The sequence below is a fragment of the Gossypium hirsutum genome, chromosome A02 (assembly GCF_007990345.1).
Source record: "Gossypium hirsutum isolate 1008001.06 chromosome A02, Gossypium_hirsutum_v2.1, whole genome shotgun sequence".
Taxonomy (NCBI): Eukaryota; Viridiplantae; Streptophyta; class Magnoliopsida; order Malvales; family Malvaceae; genus Gossypium; species Gossypium hirsutum.
In genome coordinates, this window is record NC_053425.1 from 91,198,013 (window position 1) to 91,219,987 (window position 21,975).

The following is a 21,975-nucleotide window of genomic DNA, read 5'->3' on the forward strand; positions in this document are numbered from 1 at the left end:
ACAGCCCAAAGGATTCGACACCTGAATCACAAACTCAGTAGACTCAACAGGTAGAGTCTTACTGGATGCCAAAGTTTCACATACATATGAATGAGTAGAACTGGGGTCGATCAAAGCAATCACATCAGTATCAAAAAGAGTAAAAGTACTTGTAATAACATCTGGCGAAGAAGCATCCTCGCGCGCTCGTATAGCATAGGCTCTGGCAGGAGCACAAGCCTCAGAACGTACAACAGTATCTTTAGTCCCTCTTTGATTTCCACTAGCATTACTCGCATGTCTAGGTGGTCTACCTCGTGTTGCAATGTTACTAGGTCTCCCACTCGGATCAGTATTCTGTTCAGCTAATTTCAGACAGTCTCTGATAAAGTGATCAACTGATCCACACTTGAAACAAGAGCGGTCATGAAATCTATAGCTTTCTGAATGCCATTTACCACAATACTTGCACTCAGATTTGTCCTGACGATCATTGCCGACACTGGCAACAGAGGTGGCTCGTGTACTTATAGGAGGTCGATCACGATCCCGTCTGGAAAAACCTGAAGTATTCTTAGATTGGGCTGAGTCATCTCTAAATTTCTTCGATGACTGATGAAAGGATTTTCCCGAAGATCTTTTACGAAACTCTCTAGCTCCATCATCAGCTTTTCTTTTCTCTTTACCGAGCTCTTCAACTTTACAAGCTCGCTCGACCAGTACTGCAAACTCTTTGATTTCCAGAATACCCACCAATAGTTTGATGTCTTCATTCAACCCGTCCTCAAAGCGTTTACACATGATAGCCTCAGACGAAACACATTCCCGAGCATATCTACTAAGTCTGACAAACTTTTGCTTGTAATCGGTAACTGTCATAGAGCCCTGTTTGAGCTCGAGAAATTCCTTCCGTTTTTGATTGATGAATCTTTGACTGATATATTTCTTGCGAAACTTGGTTTGAAAGAATTCCTAAGTAACCCGTTCTCTCGGTACAACTAAAATAAAGGTATTCCACCAATAGCAGGCAGAATCACGTAACAGAGATATAGCACATTTTTAAGCACTCATCGGGTGTGCACGATAATTCATCAAACACGCGAATGGTATTATCAAGCTAAAACTCAGCCTGCTCGGCATCATCACTGTCAGTAGCCTTGAACTCAGTAGCCCTGTGCTTTTGAATTCTATCAACCGAGGGCTAGCTCAACCTCAACGGGTCAACTACAGGAGGTACACAGGTACAAAGGTTGTATTAGTCGGGGGTGGGGGATGTGAAACAGTCGGATTAGTTCAAACATATTGGGTAAACCAATTGTTCATCATAGCATAGAAGGCTTGTTTAGCCTTATCATTTTGATTACTAGCATACGGTTGAGAGTCCATCGGTGCTGTCCCGAGCATGGGAGCAAGTGCTACACTCTCTACATCGTCAGCTATCGCTCGATCGGGATCGAAATTCATTACTATACGAAAAACACATTTCAACTGTCAAAAATCATCACACTATCGTATTAACACTTTATGGCATGTATACCTAGACTCACACACGCTACGTTAGTTCTAGAATCGACTAAACCGTAGCTCTGATACCAATAAAATGTAACACCCCTATAACCCGTATCCTTCGCCGGAGTGGGTTATGAAGAGTTACCAATGTACATTTGCATTTACATAAGTTCATTAGCAATTATATGCATAGCCAAACACAATCAAAGATCAAAATTCAGACTTATACCGACATTCAAAAGTTACCATATTCACATGGCTTATATACAACAACATCTCAAAATATCATTCACTTAAGTCTATTCTATACATGCCATACGAATTCCAAAACATAATAGTACCAAAACGATAGATAGTGTGACGAGTTGCTGACGATCCCCGAGCAAGTAGCTGGAGTCAACGATCTATAAAACAGAAAAACATAACAAACGGAGTAAGCTTTTATAAGCTTAGTAAGTTTTAAGCAATGCAAACAAATATACTCAATTATAAATCGATCATTTAATTTATCAAATAATATTTTCTAAGTATATTGCCATTTGGCCAAATATACACCAGCACATATTGTACATTTAGCATTTTTATTTTACTTGAATCTGAACTCATATAACATAGGTAAATCAAATACCATCACATAATTTCACATCTTGACCGGATGTATCATGCTTATATATATAGTCATAACTCTTATTCACATATGCATCACAGGATACACTTATGGTTCATTTCAAATCAAACTCATATATAAGTACATGATACGTACCTGGGCAACTTAATGCAATGAATGTATTCAATTGTCGTTCTATCACGAAGCATCACAGTCTTAGACTGTTATCAAATCACCGGTAATTAGCCTGCTAGGTTTTAAACCTGAATTCATCACCAGCACGAAGCCTGCTAGACTTTAAGTCTAAATTCATTCACCGGCATTTCGCCTGCTAGGCTCGAAGCCCGATATTATTTCACTGGCATTATAGCCTGCTAGGCTTGAGGCTCGATATTATTTCACCGGCATTATAGCCTGCTAGGCTCGAAGCCCGAATTCATCATACGATAATCAATTCACCAAGTTTCATGCATATCAAATCATATGTTACTTGATTTCACATAGCACAAACACACTAATAATTTATTTCCTTCATTCGAATAAATGCACATATCACACATCTTATCATCATGTCATAATTCTCCTATTATACATTTTTCATATTACATTCAATTATAAACTATGTTTGATTACTCAAAACTTACCTCGAATATTTTCAACAATCGCAGATCGCCTATTCAGTTACTTTAGCTTTTCCCTTATCTGAATTTTCCCCTCTATGCTCTTGAGCTAAAATCAACAAATTTAACTTCTCAATCAAACACATACGTACGACAACCACATACATTTTAAAAGCTAATTCATTCGCATCATTTGTCCACGTCAGTCTATCACCATTTCATTTTCAAATTCATGTACTTTGTAATTCACATTTGAACACTCAATTATACCTTAACTTATCCATTTCATTCATTTAAACAACCTACATAACTCATTCATTCATGAACACATTCGTCACTATGCATCTTTACAAATATTTCATTTAAACAATTTTGGCCACCTTAAAATCCATTCATGCACTCACAATTTAAATAGATTCACTACTCCACAATCGGTCAATTAATTATACAATTAACCATAGCCGAAAACCAATCAAGTAGATATTTGTTCACATTTCTTTAACACATATTTATCAACTAGTCTATGTATTAGCTTTTAGCATATTCGGTCATTAGAGCAACCTATTTAATTTTCATGCATTCTTTTCTAAGGTTACCAAGACCATCCTATGATTAAATATATACATCATCTTTCATAATTCACGAAATTCCTATTAAAACTCTCATACATATACATTTGGCCTAATATACTTCACAACTATACCCCTAGGCTGAATACTCACAAAGTGCTCAAAACATAATTTACTCAACTTCCAAGACAAGTTACCTAAATAGACCATCTATACATAACTACCAAGCCTCAAACTTAATTTATAACTATCTAAATCATTTAAAACATCCAACACCAAATTTTCTTTGCATTTCATGCTATAGCCGAATGCCCATTCCAAACAATTGAGCCACACATAGTTTGTAATATCCTGATTTTGGGCCTAGTCGGAATAGCGGTTTCATGACCACAAAATCCGAGATAGAAATAATTATTTTATGATTATTTTGAGGTCTATGATATGATTGCATGATTGTGTGAAAATTTTGTGAAGAAATTTTATGCATAAAGTGCTTAAATTGAAATTAGGGACTAAATCGAATAATTTATAAAACTTGCATTCTAGAAGTTTCTAGTATGAAATTGTTTTGAAATATTAATTAGGAGGTCTTCAATAGCAATTTTACCAATTTCTAAGTCTATGGACAAAAATTGGACATGGATGGAATTTTTGGAAAGTTTAGTAGTAAAGGTATTTTGGTCATTTAGGGGTAAAATGAATTAAAATACAAAATTAAAAGCCAATTTTGCTCATCTTCAACCCCATGGCCGAATATAGTAAGGAGAAACCATGGCTAGGGTTTTTCAAGCTTCCAATCTCGATTGTAAGTCCGTTCTAGCCTCGTTTTTAATGATTTTTACGTTTTTGGAGTCCCGGTAGCTCGATTAAGCTTATGCTAGCAATAATTTAACCTAGGGTTTATATTTGGAAAAATACCCATAGGTGAAATTTGTGTATTTTGGTGTTTTATGATAGAATATGAGGTTTTAAATTATGTTAGACAACTTGTGCTACTCGGTTTTAAGTGAAAACGAGCAAAAGGGCTTAATTGGTAAAAATACCTAATAGTCATAAGTACATGTTAGAGTGAGAATTTGATGTTTCCATAGAAGAGAAAAATGATCAACATGTCATAAAACATAAGAAAATAGGCTGAAGTTTAATTTACGAGCTTTGGGGAAAAAGTGTAAATATGCAAAAGTTTAGGGGCAAAATTGTAATTTTTCCAAAATATGAATTTGGGTCAATTTGAATAATGTGAGTCCTAATTAGACTATATTTTAAATGATAGAGCAAGTAAAACTGAAATTCGGGCTAAGATGGGGAAAATACCAAGTTGTGGACGAAATGGTAAAAGTAGCCATTTTCGCATACGAGGTAAGTTCATATGTAAATGTTGGTAACATAGTTATTATTTTAAATGTTTTAATGTTATTTAAATGATATGATAATTATTATGAAATATTATACTTGTGATAATTGTTTGATAATATGTCAAATTATGTGATATACTTGGAAAATGTGAAATACTACCGAGTATCGGTATCGGCATTCCGTAGAAGATGGTTGAGACACATGATTGGGAAAAAGGTCCCGTTGAACCTTAGGAATGGATTAGGATACAAGTGACATGTCGCTGGGATATTTGGGCATCCGAACTCGTTCAGTTGAGTCCGAGTTCACTTATGGATGCAAATGTCCGAACTCGTTGAGTTGAGTCCAAGTTCGTGAGATGTAACTAGGCATCCGAGCTCGTTGAGTTGAGTCCGAGTTCAATTATGGATGCGAACGCCCGAGCTCGTTGAGTTGAGTTTGAGTTCACTTATGGGCGGGTTACATGGTAGCTTGGCTATATATGTGGCACTTATGTGCAAACTTTCCATGTATCCGAATTATATTCCGAAGTGTTCAACGGGTAAAGTTCTACTGAAATGGAGGAATACTCAAGATGAAAGGGACGTATTGGTAAGTGTTGTGAAATGGGTACTTTGAACAGGTATGTACTTAACCCTCGGGTTGAAAAATCGATATAACAACAATATGGGAAGATGATAAATGAAAATGTGATATGAATGTCTTGGTGATGATTATGCAAATGATGTTTTATGTTTGCTTATATGGTTATGTTACTTGCTATTTGCATGTGAACTTATTAAGCATTTATGTTTACTCCCGCCTTTTCGTTCCTTGTAGTTTTGACAAGCCAGCTCAGAAATCGGGAACGGTCGGAGGCTCGCTCACACTATCCGTATACCATCTTGGCATAATGGCTTGTATATTTTGAGTATGGCATGTATAGCATTATAATCATTTTGTATATATGGTCTTATGATATGGTTATTGAGTGGTATGGAAATTCTTGGTAATGATTAGCCATTGGAATGGCTAATCATGATCATATTTGGTGTTATGTATGTCAAATTGCTAGCTAATCCATGGAAACCATGAAATAGGTAAAATTTACCATAAAATAGATTCAGACAGCAGTAGTGACGTGAATTTGAAAAATAACTAAAAATAGTAGAAATGGAATTAAATAATGAATAAGTTATGGAATCGAATCTTGATGAGTCTATTTTCATATGGAAGAAGCGAAATAGGTATATGAGCTATATTTTATGAGATGTTTAAACTTTTGTGAAACAAGGCCAGAGCGATTTCTGGATCCCCTGTTCTGACTTTGGAAATTCACCATAAATTTTACAAAGATAAATAGAAGTCATGCTTTATATGTACATATTCCTTATTAAGTCTAGTTTTATTAAAGACAAACAGCATAGTCACTGAAGCTCTGTACAGGAAGATATCTAATTCGTAACACACAGAGGTCAGAGTAGTCGAACCCTGAAACAGGGGAGACTTTAACTAATAAAATGTAGTAATTGGTCCAACCAAAAAATTCTAGAAAAAAATTAGTAAATATATATATGAGTATAGTTTTAGGAAAAATTTACAGAATTGGATTTTGCATTTCAGAACTCGAGATATGAATTTTTAAGCGACTGTGACGCAGATTGCTAGCTTGACTAGAAATTTTAAAATGAATTGTATGAGCTGTTTAAGTAATGAATTAAGTCCGTTAACACCTCGTGTTCGACTCCAGCAATGGTCTCGGGTACAGGGAGTTACATTTAGTGGTATCAGAGCAGGTTTAGTCGGTTCTCGAACTAACCTAGCATGTGTAAAAGTTTAGCTATACATGCCATTGATATGTGATAGTGTGATGTCTTCTGACACGTATAAGTACCGTCTTATTTAGACAGAGTACTCTCCAACCGAGCTGCGCTGACCATGTTCAATGTTATGTGAAGGTATTTGAGTAAAATTATGATTATGATAAGTCTCGGTTCAAAAAAGTATGAATAAAGGTTTATGATACATATGTGATAAATATTCATATTTGCTTAATGCTCATATGATGTAGTGTATGTGGCTTACTTGATAAGATGAACGGAATAAATAGAAAGTAGTAGAGGTATGAATAAAGGTCATAATATTATGATAGAGTGAAAATGTCCTTGTCTTGATTTGGACGTCGAATGTTGATAAATGTTAATGATATATATTTTTTATGAGATAAAGGATTATAATGAAATGAACTTATCTATGTTAAATTGTTGGACTGAATTATTTGATTGTAATGATATGTACATGATGATGCACGAAATAAAAGTTGTGATTGTGATGCAAATATCTATGTTTGTTTGGCCTTATATAATGTCATGAGCATGAATTAATTTAATTAAATGAATGGATAAGTAAAGCTGTCTAGAAAACATAGAATGTATGCATAAGTATATTGTCTAAATAGGACAATAGGAAAATTGGTGTAAGCCAACATGAATGAATGACATGATTTTGATGATGTTACTATGATGATGGAAGTTGTGTCATATGTGTATGTATAAGAAAGTCGAGTCAGAGGTCCTACAACCCCTCCCCCTTACCGAAGTGGTACTTATAATGGAATTTCATGAGATTTGTATTGAATAAGTTTCCGGTTGAGAACCCAAAGAGTTCAATGATAGAATAATTATAAGTATGATCAGAGATTGAAAATGAGCTGATAAATAAAGTCAGAGCCAGTAAAGTATCGGGATTGATGTAAAGATTATTGGAGTTATGCACTGTCCTAGTTAGAAAAGGAATTCTCTTTGGTAAATTGAATTACGCAGGTGCAAGGTCGAGAAAAGTGTAAATCGAAATTTATTCAGAACTGGCCTTCTTTAGTGAATGGTTTAATATGAAATTTGTAACGGCAGAACTAGTTGGGGAAATGATAATTGAAATGTGAACTATCTGAGTGTGACAGTTATGACTGGACATATTTAGCAGTCTCTTTTGAGGTGTTCTATGTGTTTACCCGTTCTCAGAAATATTTCTATGGCTATTGATCTTCTGAGGAAATTCTTGTTATGTGGGAATGTCTTCTAATTCTGGTGTTGGATGAAAGCATTGGTAGTCTGACTGGTTTATAATTTATATTGCTCTATTTTATCGGGTATTCTATTTCATTTCGTCTGATAAGAATTGATGAGAGAATACGTCTGATATTATGATTCTGTTTCTTCTACTTGATGCTTCATCTGATATATATGTATGGGAAGATATATTGATCTTGTTATATTTGATTTCAGTAGGATTAAATGATGCTTTCTTCTGGACTTTCTTTCTTTGAAGAATTATCGGGGTATTCCGTATTTTCTCTATGAGTTTGGTTTTCGATTCTCCAGCATAGTATCGTATCTTGGGTTTCTTTATCCTGGATCTCTTTATTCTGGATTTCTTTATTCTGGGTTTCTCTATCTTGGATTTCTTTATTCGGTTTTCCTGTTATCTTTGTTCCATAATTTGTCAATTACGACTCATATTCGAAGTGGGTTCTTCAGCTCGTGATAATCATGTCAAATATGACTATACTTCTAATTTGATCTTGGTAATGTGGTGATTTTAGTATTGGAATTTTTTCTAATTTCTGTGTAAGGATTTGACATCAGTAAAGGCATAGGTGATAAAAGCGCGAGTTTCAGTCGGTATGGTAAATTATTTATTTGAAAGATTTCATGTGACAATTATGTCAGGATTATTTTTTCCCAAGTTTGATAATAGAATTTCATTTTGTATGGATAAAAGAGTAAATAGTTTGAACGAGAAGTGTATATTTATTAGAAAGAGTTGGATATTAGTTTAAGTCACTACGAATGATAAGGTTTCCATCTTGTGAAAGCTGAAAAGTTTGTTACATGTTGACAGAGTTCGGATAGATGAGAATATTGGTAACTGAAGCGTCTGAACTAGACTAGTCTACATTGAGCAAAGACTTCCTGACTTTCAGTAATGTACCGTTGTATGAATTGTGATGTGTTTCAAGACAGTGAGGTAATATGATAGTTCAGAGCTTTCGATGTTACAGAAAATCGGAGTTGTTAAAGGGGTTAAAGCCGAGCATTGGAATCTATCAAAATGATCCTTGTCAGTGTTGATATTGGGATGGAAATGAGAAGGATTATTCTTGAGGCCATATCAGAATTAATTCCATGGCGGAAAGAGGAAAATGTGATGTATCCTATTGTTAAATGTTTGGCGAGATCTATAAATCATATCTGTATTGAATGAATTCCTACTCATCAGATTCATGGAATTTTAGGTCTCTTTGATTGTTGGATTTCTTGGAATTCCGGTCTCCATTAATCAAGTTAAGATCCAAGTTTTATGTCATGATATCATGGGAAACTGTGAAGGGTTGAAAATTTAAGAACAGTTGAGAGTTGAGACTGTAAGCTTTTAGATCATATGAGAAATTGAAGAGATGTATTGGAGGTACAGTCTAAGTGCAAGTTCTTCGGCCTAGAATATGAGATTAAAAGTGAAGACCACTTTTCTGGTAAGATTTTCGGGGACGAAAATCCCTGAAGGGGGAGAGAGTTGTAATATCTTGATTTTGGGCCTAGTCGGAATAGCGGTTTTGTGACCACAAAATCCGAGATAGAAATAATTATTTTATGATTATTTTGAGGTCTATGATATGATTGCATAATTGTGTGAAAATTTCGTGAAGAAATTTTATGCATAAAGTGCTGAAATTGAAATTAGGGACTAAATCAAATAATTTGTAAAACTTGCATTCTAGAAGTTTCTAGAATGAAATTGTTTTGAAATATTAATTAGGAGGTCTTCAATAGCAAATTTACCAATTTCTAAGTCTATGGACAAAAATTGGACATGGATGGAATTTTTTGAAAGTTTAGTAGTAAGGGCATTTTGGTCATTTAGGGGTAAAATGAATTAAAATACAAAATTAAAAGCCAATTTTGCTCATCTTCAACCCCATGGCCGAATATAGCAAGGAGAAACCATGGCTAGGGTTTTTCAAGCTTCCAAGCTCGATTGTAAGTCCGTTTTAGCCTTGTTTTTAATGATTTTTACGTTTTTGGAGTCCCGGTAGCTCGATTAAGCTTATGCTAGCAATAATTTAACCTAGGGTTTATATTTGGAAAAATACCCATAGGTGAAATTTGTGTATTTTGGTGTTTTATGATAGAATATGAGGTTTTAAATTATGTTAGACAACTTGTGCTACTCGGTTTTAAGTGAAAACGAGCAAAAGGGCTTAATCGGTAAAAATACCTAATAGTCATAAGTACATGTTAGAGTGAGAATTTGATGTTGCCATAGAAGGGAAAAATGATCAGCATGTCATAAAACATAAGAAAATAGGCTGAAGTTTAATTTACGAGCTTTGGGGCAAAAGGGTAAATATGCAAAAGTTTAGTGGCAAAATTATAATTTTTCAAAAATATGATTTTGGGTCAATTTGAATAATGTGAGTCCTAATTAGACTATATTTTAAATGATAGAGCAAGGAAAACTAAAATTCGGGCTAAAATGGGGAAAATACCAAGTTGTGGACGAAATGGTAAAAGTAGCCATTTTCGCATACGAGGTAAGTTCATATGTAAATGTTGGTAACATAGTTATTATTTTAAATGTTTTAATGTTATTTAAATGATATGATAATTATTATGAAATATTATACTTGTGATAATTGTTTGATAATATGTCAAATTATGTGATATACTTGGAAAATGTGAAATACTACCGAGTATCGGTATCGGCATTCCGTAGAAGATGGTTGAGACACATGATTGGGAAAAAGGTCCCGTTGAACCTTAGGAATGGATTAGGATACATGTAATATCCTGATTTTGGGCCTAGTCAAAATAGTGGTTTCGTGACCACAAAATCTGAGATAGAAATAATTATTTTATGATTATTTTGAGGTCTATGATATGATTGCATGATTGTGTGAAAATTTTGTGAAGAAATTTTATGCATAAAGTGCTTAAATTGAAATTAGGGACTAAATCGAATAATTTGTAAAACTTGCATTCGAGAAGTTTCTAGTATGAAATTGTTTTGAAATATTAATTAGGAGGTCTTAAATAGAAATTTTACCAATTTCTAAGTCTATGGACAAAAATTGGACATGGATGGAATTTTTGGAAAGTTTAGTACTAAGGGCATTTTGGTCATTTAGGGGTAAAATGAATTAAAATACAAAATTAAAAGCCAATTTTGCTCATCTTCAACCCCATGGCTGAATATAGCAAGGAGAAACCATGGCTGGGGCTTTTCAAGCATCCAAGCTCGATTGTAAGTCCGTTCTAGCCTCGTTTTTAATGATTTTTACGTTTTTGGAGTCCCGGTAGCTCGATTAAGCTTATGCTAGCAATAATTCAACCTAGGGTTCATATTTGGAAAAATACCCATAGGTGAAATTTGTGTATTTTGGTGTTTTATGATAGAATATGAGGTTTTAAATTATGTTAAACAACTTGTGCTACTCGGTTTTAAGCGAAAACTAGCAAAAGGGCTTAATCGGTAAAAATACCTAATAGTCATAAGTACATGTTAGAGTGAGAATTTGATGTTTCCATAGAAGGGAAAAATTATCAGCATGTTATAAAACATAAGAAAATAGGTTGAAGTTTAATTTACGAGCTTTGGGGCAAAAGTGTAAATATGCAAAAGTTTAGGGGCAAAATTGTAATTTTTCAAAAATATGATTTTGGGTCAATTTGAATAATGTGAGTCCTAATTAGACTATATTTTAAATGATAGAGCAAGGAAAACTAAAATTCGGGCTAAAATGGGGAAAATACCAAGTTGTGGACGAAATGGTAAAAGTAGCCATTTTCGCATACGAGGTAAGTTCATGTGTAAATAATGTAGCATAAATGTTATTTTTAAGTTATTAATGTTAATTATATGATATGCTGATTTTCAATCGTGAAATATTATGCTTTGTGGTCAATATTGAGTAATATGCAAATTATGTTTACTACTTGATAAATATGAATTGCTACTGAGTATCGATTCCGATATTCCATGGAAGACGGCAAATGTGAGATCGAGGGAAAAAGCCCGTTTGAACCTTAGGAATAGATTAGGATACAAGTGACATGTCACTAGGATGGTTGAGCATCCGAACTCGTTGAGTTGAGTCCGAGTTCACTTATGGATGCGAATGTCCGAACTCGTTGAGTTGAGTCCGAGTTCACTTATGGATGCGAATGTCTGAACTCGTTGAGTTGAGTCCGAGTTCGTGAGATGTAACTAGGCATCCGAACTCGTTGAGTTGATTCCGAGTTCACTTATGGATGCGAATGTCCGAACTCGTTGAGTTGAGTCCGAGTTCGTGAGATGTAACTAGGCATCCGAACTCGTTGAGTTGAGTCCGAGTTCACTTATGGATGCGAACGCCCGAGCTCGTTGAGTTGAGTCCGAGTTCACTTAGGGGCGGGTTACATGATTTCTTGATTACATATGAGGCACTTATGTGCAAATTATCCGTGTATCCGAGTTGTATTCCGATGTGTTCAACGGGTGAAATTTCTAGTGAAATGAAAGAACACTTAAGATGCAAGCGACGTTTTGGTAAGTGTTGTGAAATGGATACTTTGGACAGGTATGTTCTTAACCCTCGGGTTGATAATAGATTCAACAACGATAAGGTAGTAAGATGATGAATGATGTTTAGAAATATGATATATGTTTTGGTGATACCATGCTAAAGTTGTTTGGTATATTTGTATTGTTTTGTTACTTGTTATTTACATATGAACTTACTAAGCATTTATGCTTACTCCCTCTTCTTTATTTACTGTAGTTTTGAACAAGCCAACTCGGGAATCGGGACGGGTCGAAGGTTCGATCACACTATCCAAAGGACTTTCATCTGGGTAAATGGCTTGTAAAACTTAAGTATGGCATGTATAGCAATATATTTATTTTGTGTAAATAATTTTATGATATGGCCATGATTGGTTGAGAAAATGTTTGATATTGATAAGTCATGGTGGTGGTTAAATTTAGATCATGTTTGATATCATGGAAGTTTAATAGGTTATCTAGTTCATAACAACTCATGAAAAGATGAAATTTACCTTAAAACAGAATATTGCTGTAGCAATGACATGAATTTGAAAAATCACTAAAAATAGTATAAATGGAATTAAATGTAGCAAGTTATGAAATTGAAGCTTAATGAGTCTATCTTCATATGGATAAAAAAAAAGAGGCATATAAATTATACTTTATGAGATATTTGAAACCTTGTGAAACAGGGCCAGAGTGATTTCTGGATCCTCTGTTCTGACTTTAAAAATTCATAGTAAATTGTACAAAAATAATTAGAAGTCATTCGTTATATGTAAAGATTCCTTATTGAGTCTAGTTTTAAAAGAAACAAACCTAGTAGTCATTGAAATTCTGTATAGAGAGATATCTGATTCGTAATATACATATGTCAGAGCAGTCAAACCCAGAAACAGGGGAGACTTTAACTAATAAACTATACTAATTGGCCCAACCAAAAATTCTAGAAAAACATTAGTAAATAGATATATGAGTCTAGAATTAGGGAAAATTTACGGATCTTTATTTTGAGTTTTGTAACTCGAGATATGATTTTTCTTGTAACTGTGACGCGAGTAGCTAGAAAGCTGTGAATGTAGAAACAAAAGATTTGAAGTTCTTAATTTGATAAATTATGTTCGGTAACTCCTCAAGCTTGACTTCGGCGACGGTTTCGGGCGTGGGGGTGTTACAATACAAGTGACATGTCACTGGGATATTTGGGCATCCGAACTCGTTGAGTTGAGTCTGAGTTCACTTATGGATGAGAATGTCCAAACTCGTTGAGTTGAGTCCGAGTTCGTGAGATGTAACTAGGCATCCGAGCTCGTTGAGTTGAGTCCGAGTTCAATTATGGATACGAACGTCCGAGCTCGTTGAGTTGAGTCTGAGTTCACTTATGGGTGGGTTACATGGTAGCTTGGCTACATATGTGGCACTTATGTGCAAACTTTCCATGTATCCGAATTATATTCCGAAGTGTTCAACGGGTAAAGTGCTACTGAAATGGAGGAATACTCAAGATGAAAGGGACATATTGGTAATTTTTGTGAAATGGGTACTTTGAACAGGTATGTACTTAACCCTCGGGTTGAAAATTTGATATAACAACAATATGGGAAGATGATAAATGAAAATGTGATATGAATGTCTTGGTGATGATTATGCAAATGATGTTTTATGTTTGCTTATATGGTTATGTTACTTGCTATTTGCATGTGAACTTATTAAGCATTTATGCTTACTCTCGCCTTTTCGTTCCTTGTAGTTTTGACAAGCCAGCTCGGAAATCGGGAACGGTCGGAGGCTCGCTCACACTATCCGTATACCATCTTGGCATAATGGCTTGTATATTTTGAGTATGGCATGTATAGCATTATAATCATTTTGTATATATGGTCTTATGATATGGTTATTGAGTGGTATGGAAATGCTTGGTAATGATTAGCCATTGGAATGGCTAATCATGATCATATTTGGTGTTATGTATGTCAAATTGCTAGCTAATCCATGGAAACCATGAAATAGGTAAAATTTACCATAAAATAGATTCAGACAGCAGTAGTGACGTGAATTTGAAAAATAACTAAAAATAGTAGAAATGGAATTAAATAATGAATAAGTTATGGAATCGAATCTTGATGAGTCTATTTTCATATGGAAGAAGCGAAATAGGTATATGAGCTATATTTTATGAGATGTTTAAATTTTTGTGAAACAGGACTAGAGCGATTTCTGGATCCCCTGTTCTGACTTTTGAAATTCACCATAAATTTTACAAATATAATTAGAAGTCATGCTTTATATGTACATAATCCTTATTAAGTCTAGTTTTATTAGAGACAAACGGCATAGTCATTGAAGCTCTGTACAGGAAGATATCTGATTCGTAACACACAGAGGTCAGAGTAGTTGAACCCTGAAACAGGGGAGACTTTAAGTAATAAAATGTACTAATTGGCCCGACCAAAAAATTCTAGAAAAAAAATAGTAAATAGATATATGAGTATAGTTTTAGGAAAAATTAACGGAATTGGATTTTGCATTTCAGAACTCGAGATATGAATTTTTAAGCGACTGTGATGCAGATTGCTAGCTTGACTAGAAATTTTAAAATAAATTGTATGAGCATTTTAAGTAATGAATTAAGTCCGTTAACACCTCGTGTTCGACTCCAGCAACGGTATCGGGTACGGGGCGTTACATTTAGTGGTATCAGAGCAGGTTTAGTCGGTTCTCGAACTAACCTAGCATGTGTAAAAGTTTAGCTATACATGCCATTGATCTGTGATAGTGTGATGTCTTCCGACGCGTATAAGTACCGTCTTATTTAGACAGAGTACTCTCCAATCGAGCTGCGCTGACCATGTTCAATGTTATGTGAAGGTATTTGAGTAAAATTATGATTATGATAAGTCTCGGTTCAAAAAAGTATGAATAAAGGTTTATGATACATATGTGATAAATATTCATATTTGCTTAATGCTCATATGATGTAGTGTATGTGGCTTACTTGATAAGATGAACGGAATAAATTGAAAGTAGTAGAGGTATGAATAAAGGTCATAATATTATGATAGAGTGAAAATGTCCTTGTCTTAATATTAACTAATTTACCTTTTTAACCTTAATACATGTCCATAAAAGTCCACTAACATTTAAAATGGTCTAATTACAATTTAAGGCAATCATACTGAAATGCCAAAGCTATTTGACACCTTTAACAGGTAGAATGCAACTTTTGCATTTTACGCGATTTAGTTTTCTCAAATTGAGCAATTAAACGATAAAATTAGCTCACGAATTTTTCACCCATACATGCCATCATGCTGAAAACACCAAAAATAATAGTAAAATAATTTTCCAACATCAGATTTGTTGTAACAGCCAAATTTTCAGTGGTGCCGGAAACAGTGATTCGAGATCACTAAATTCGACGAGTAAGTTTAGAAATTTTAATAAATAATAATTATGGGCCAAGTGCAAACTTAAAAGAATTTTTTTTAATTAGTGAATTTTGCGATTTTAAAAGAATTAATCAAGTAAATTGGGTTGAAAACGAGGTATCAAGACCTCAGACTCATAAATCGATCCATAAATATTTTTATAAATATTTATGGAGTGTTATTAAGTTAGTATTAAAGTTTCATTAGAAAATTTTAAGGTTTGGTTAGTCAACTAATTAAAAAGGACTAAATTAAAAATAGTGCAAAATTTGTTAAATTGTGATTAAATAGTATAAGTGATTAAAAAGGAGGGATTTAAAAGGAATTGGACCCAAATTGTATGGGCTAGACGGTTGGGCAAGAAAATCAGCAAAAAGACAAGGAGAAACAAAGGGCAAAATGGGAAATTTTACAAATTAAACATATAAAACAAGACAAAATTGAAAAATCTAGAGATATCGTCATTTTTCTTCAGCAAAAATGCCATGGGAGGTCTGAAAGTTGCTGGTTTTTCATATTTTGACATATGTGAGTTCAATTCTTGCCCTTTTCTTTGAGATTTTTATGTTTTTGTGACTTTTACAATTAGGTCCAAGTGTTTAATTCATTAGTTTTTGATCTTATGGACAAAATTGAAAGCTACCATTGATAAGTGTTGGATTTTTATGATGAAATAAAATGAATTTGAAGCTTTGATTTTGTTGTCTGATGATTGTATCAAGTAATTTCAATAGAAATTGATTTTAGGACCTAATTGTGAAAAAGTTGTGAATTAAGGTTTAGTGTTAAAATTCTAATTTTCAAAGGTTGTGTAATAGTTTAGAATGATGAAATAAAATGTTAATTGAGAAAAATTAGCTTAATAGATGGGCTAATTGAGCAAGGACTGAATTGTATGACCTGTGAAATTTAGAGGAAGAATGGTAATAAACATCTTGAACTAAAACAGTTTAGGACAGTAGCAGTAGGTTAACTTTGAAAAATCACCATAAATTGTAAAAATCGAATTAGAGGATGAGAAAAATATTTAATTAAAGCTTATTGAGTCTAGTTTCTCATAGAAGAAACGGTGTAAGCAATTGAATTGTAAATTATGAGATATAATTAATTTTGTTAGACAAGGTCAGAATGAATTCTGGTCCCACTGTTTTGACTTTGGAAAATCACCAAAAATTGGAGAAAATTTATTTGAGGCTCAAATTTATATGCTTAGAATCCTTAATGAGTCTTATTTTCAATAGAAATCAACAGGAACATTATCCAAGTTCTGTACTATGATATAATTAATGTTTAGTTAAGAGAGGTCAAAACTGTCAGATAGTGAAATAGGGGAAACTTAAATGAATAAACTGTAATAATTGGCTAAGCTAAAAATTTTGAAAATTTTATGCTGGAATGATATGTAAGTATAGTTTTATAAAAAATTTACGGATCTTAATTTGAAGCTTTGTAGCTCGAATTATAAATAATTGAGTGACTATGACTCTTGTGAACAGCTTGATGTGAGCATTAATAAGTAAATTGTGAAATAGTACTTACAAGAATGTTATATACATTAAGGATGTGGAATGGAGAGGAGGAGGAGGAAAATAAATGATATATGTTTATAAGAAAATAGTATGAGAATGATACATATCATGACATGTATATATATAACTAGTTTCAATATGATGCTTGTTGGGTATGAAGTTGGATTGAAATGTCTCAGGCAAGTATTTTATTCTGCGCATCTGAAATGTGGTATTTTATGAAGATATGATCTAGCTTTAAATATGAATGCTTGATGATTAAGCTGAAAATATTTGGTAAGATGATAATCATGGTATAAAAGTATAAGTGGTACCATAATAGACAAGGTAAAATGAGTATGAGAGATACATATATGATGACATACAAATACTATGTTTGTAGTTTAATTGAGAATGTTTAATCATTAAATGAATACCATGTTATATGCTTTCGATTTTGTATGAGCGTGTGAGAGATTAAGGTTGACCAAGGCTTGGAAAATAGCTTAGGTATTGACCACACAGGTAGAGACACGACCGTGTGACTTAGCTGTGTATGGAACACGACTTTAGGACATGGGCATGCGATGTGGCCGTGTGCCCCTAAATTGATGATGATGTCATAAACAGAAAGCTCCTCGGACAAGGGACACGGGCGTGTCCCAAGCCACACGAGCATGTGGAATCCACACGGCCTAATCACACGGGCATGTGGGTACTGTTCACAAGTAAAATTTTTAAAAAAATTAAGCGAAAATTTTTATGAGAAATCGGTTAAGTTTCGACTTGATTTTAATGTTCATGTTGGGCTTCGAGGGCCCAAATAAAGGTCGTTATATATATGATCTCAGAAAGTGAATAGTAATGTTTTGATTAATCTGTAAATGTTTCAATACAGGTTAGGGGTGTTACATTTGTGGTTTCAAAACCATTGTTTAGATTTAGCTAAAATCGGGCTGTTACATTTTTATGGTTGGTTGAATTTGCATATGTAGTAGCTTTTTTTCAGTGAAAACGGAACAGTGGTTTTAGAACCAAAATATAAAGTAGAAATATTTATTTTATTAATATTTTAATGTCTACAACATGATAGTATGATTGTATAAAAATTTCGTTAAGAAATTTTATCGTTTGCATGCTCAATTCGATAAGGACTAAATCACGTAAAGTACAAAACTGGTGTTCTAATAGCTAAAGGTGTCTAATAGCTATGGAACTTTAAAGTGGAGGTCCTTATGTTGTAATTAAACCATCCATAAAGTGAGTGGACTTACATGGGCATGATATATGTGTTTTCAAAGGTTAATAGTTAAGGTTAATATAGTAAATTAGTAAATAACTTAAGTAAAATAATGAATAACATAAAAGTATCATCATTTTCCCTTTTTCACCACCGAAATTAAGAAGAAAAAATCTCCATGGATGCATGCTAGGTTGGGCCAAGCTTGCAAGCTAAATTGGTGAGTGAATTTTGATCCGTTTTTAATAATTTTTATGTTTTTGGAGTCGTTGTAGCTTAAGCTAGCTAGCCCAGGGTCTAATTTGCAAAACTATTAAAGTATTAGGGTTTCACCATTGTTGAATGTGTATTTGTTTTGAAGTTTAATGGTAGATAATGAATGGTTGTTGTTAGGTAAACAACATTTGTTAAGTGATTTTGAATGAAATTGCAAATTAGGCATTAAATTGAGAAATGTGATAAATTGTGTGGTAAAGTATGAAATAATGAAATGTGTGGGCTGCTATGAGTATAGGTGAAATTTAGCTAGCATGGGTGTGGAATCAATTGCATGAATTTGCATTTTTTACGAGCCAGGGACTAAATTATAAAGAAGTCAAAAGTTTAGGGGAAAATAGTAATTTTGTTATAATATGAATTTAGGATTAAATTGAATAGAATGATATTTAAAAAAGTAAAATTTGATTATATAGATCAATAAAAGTAACGTTCAAAATTAGATCGAGGGAAAAACAAAGTAGTAGATTGATTTCTCAATTTTCTCCGTATTAATACGAGGTAAGTTCATATGTTTAATAAACATTTAACTATATATGTTTAAATGCTAAATTGATATAATTGTGATGATACGATACTACAGAAATTCTCGACGAGTTATCGGTAATTTATTAATCCCGTTTGAACCTAAGGAATAGATTATGATACAAATGACATGTCATTAGGGGTTACCGTGTTTTGGGTTCTGTCCATATATTCTATTGGTGGCTGAGGTTTTTGGCATTTGTTGCGGTTACTCGTTAGCTTGTGTGAGCAACGCCATGTAGCTACGTCTTAACCGTCAGCTTGTGTGAGCAGACCCTGTGATAGCTCAAGAGTGAGCATTTATATGAGATCTGAGATTGAGATGGTTTCGACCATGTATTGGCACTTAGTGTGCGACATTCCTGAGTATCCAACACTATTCCAAATGATTCAATAGGTATACTAATGATAGAACATGAGATTGATCTGTATTGGTACAAGTATGTTCATGAATTGTATAAGCATTGAATCTATGAGAATTGTGACTTCATGTCTAACCTTTTGATTGAATATGTGTTAGGCTTTTGGGATTCAAATTAAATTACTTATGCTATATTTATTTCCGTAAATTATGATTAAATGGTAAGTTTTGTTTTAGCCATACGAGTTAAGTACGCTTAATAGCTTACTTTGTTTACTTTTCCATGTTTTATAGTGATTTCGAAGCTTGCTCGGATTAGAAGTTGTCGGAGATCTCATCACACTATCAAGCTGTTGTTTTGGTACTTTTGAACTTTGTGTATTGTTGTTATATGGCATGTATAGGTCTTTTTTGGCTACTGTAGCCTTTATGTTTTGATGAACTTTGGCTAAATGAATTGGCTTGTAAGTAATCATATGTTTTGGTTATGTAATTAGTCATTTAATATGACTTGAATTGGCATATGTTGGTATATGTGTAACAGCTCGATTTACGGCCTAGTCGGAATAATTGTCTCGGGACCACAAATCCAAAGTTGGAGAAATTATTCTATTATTATTTTGGAGTCATAGCATGTTTATATTAGTACATGAAAAATTTGGTGAGTTAATTTTGACGTTTGTGAGCCCGATTGTGAAAAAGGACTAAATCGCATAAAGTGTAAAAGTCCTAAGTTGATAGCTAAAGGTGTTAAATAGCTAGAGAACCTAAATTGGGGGCCTTTAAAGGGCAATTAGACCACTAGAAATAGGGTGGCCGGCCATAGGAGACATGTGTGATAAAAAATTTCAATTTTTGGTGGGATTAGGTGACCAATTTTGACTAAAATAGAAAATAGAAAAAGGAAATGATATCACCCTATTTCCCATTTTTTCTTAGTTGAAAATATCAGCCATTTTTGGGGTTTTAAGCTTCAAAATTTTGCAGCAACTTGAAGCACTCACAAGTAAGTGATCCTAATGGCTTTTCTAAAATATTTTTGTACTTTTGAGACCTTGAAGCATGAGTTTTCAAATAAGGGTGCTATCTTGCAAAATGATCAAGAGTTTAGGGTTTTTCCATGAAATAATTTATGTTGTTTTCTGAGTTTTTATGGAAGAAAATTATAACACCCCAAACCCGGCCCAGACGTTACGGCCGAATTCAGCGTGTCACATGGGGAATGTTACTAAAGAAGTTATGTTTTATCCAAAAATCTTTCTTAGGGTTTGAAGAATGTTTTTGTTTTAAGTTAAAGTGAACGGAAGCTGTGCACCAGGTAGGAAGCCAGAAAAGAGGAGATGAGTCTGTTGGACTGCTTAAGTACCAAGCTCTTCACGGATCCAATCCTAGACATGCACACATCCATTGCCACACTTTATGCCTGTTACTAGTACACGAATATTTAATTAAGTTAAGTCTATTTAAAATATTCATTTCCTTTGAAAATGTTTACATTGCGGAAGCTTTACTCGATTATCGTGATATTCTGAAAATAGGAAACCTTTAAAAAACGCGCCCTAAAGCTAACCAATTTAATAACCCAAAATAAATAAAATAATAAAAAGAGCAGCCTTATTACAACTTAAACCAGAAACAAAATAATCAAAATAATAATTGCGAAACTTAAAAAAACAAATATTAATCCTCGTGGCCACTCTGAATCCCGCCCAGCTCCAAGTCCACCAACTAGGCTCACCTGCAAGGATGGAAGGGAAATGGGTGAGTTTGGAAAACTCAGTGTGTAAGGAAAACCCATCCAAAGCCCAAGTCAGCTCAAGCCCATTGGGCCTAAGCCCATTCAGATAACAGTGGGTATTGGGCCAAAGCCCTTTTCAAAATACAATAAACTGGACCTTAGCCCCATTTTTAGATAACAGTATGGCCCAGAGGCCCATTCCAGAACAGATCAGACATATTCGTGTATGCAAGCCCAACCTAGCCTATAACCAACCGCTACACTCCACCTGTACCAGCCCTACACTCCATGTGGGGAATAACTCAACCCACCCAGCCCTACACTCCACAGTTGCAGCATTGCTGCTCAGTTATCAGAAAGTTGAGGCAAAGCCTCCAGTACATGGACAAGCCATTTTTAGTACTTCCTCCATCAATATCCCAGTCCCATGCATCAGATAATAATAATAACATGGCATGCAGTAAATAATAGCAGTCAAACATGCATTCAGGTCAACCTTAACCCTAGGGGTATATCAGTAATTTTACTCCTAGGGTAAATCTGTAAAGTGTCCACTTATAAAGGCATTTCAGTAATTTTATTAGTTTTAAAGGGTTTTCATGCATATTCCCACCTTTCACATACTAACAGAAACACTTACCGAGGGTTCTTACCGAATTGGGCCCGTTGGCCTATTATCCCAATTTTGGCCCATAAAGC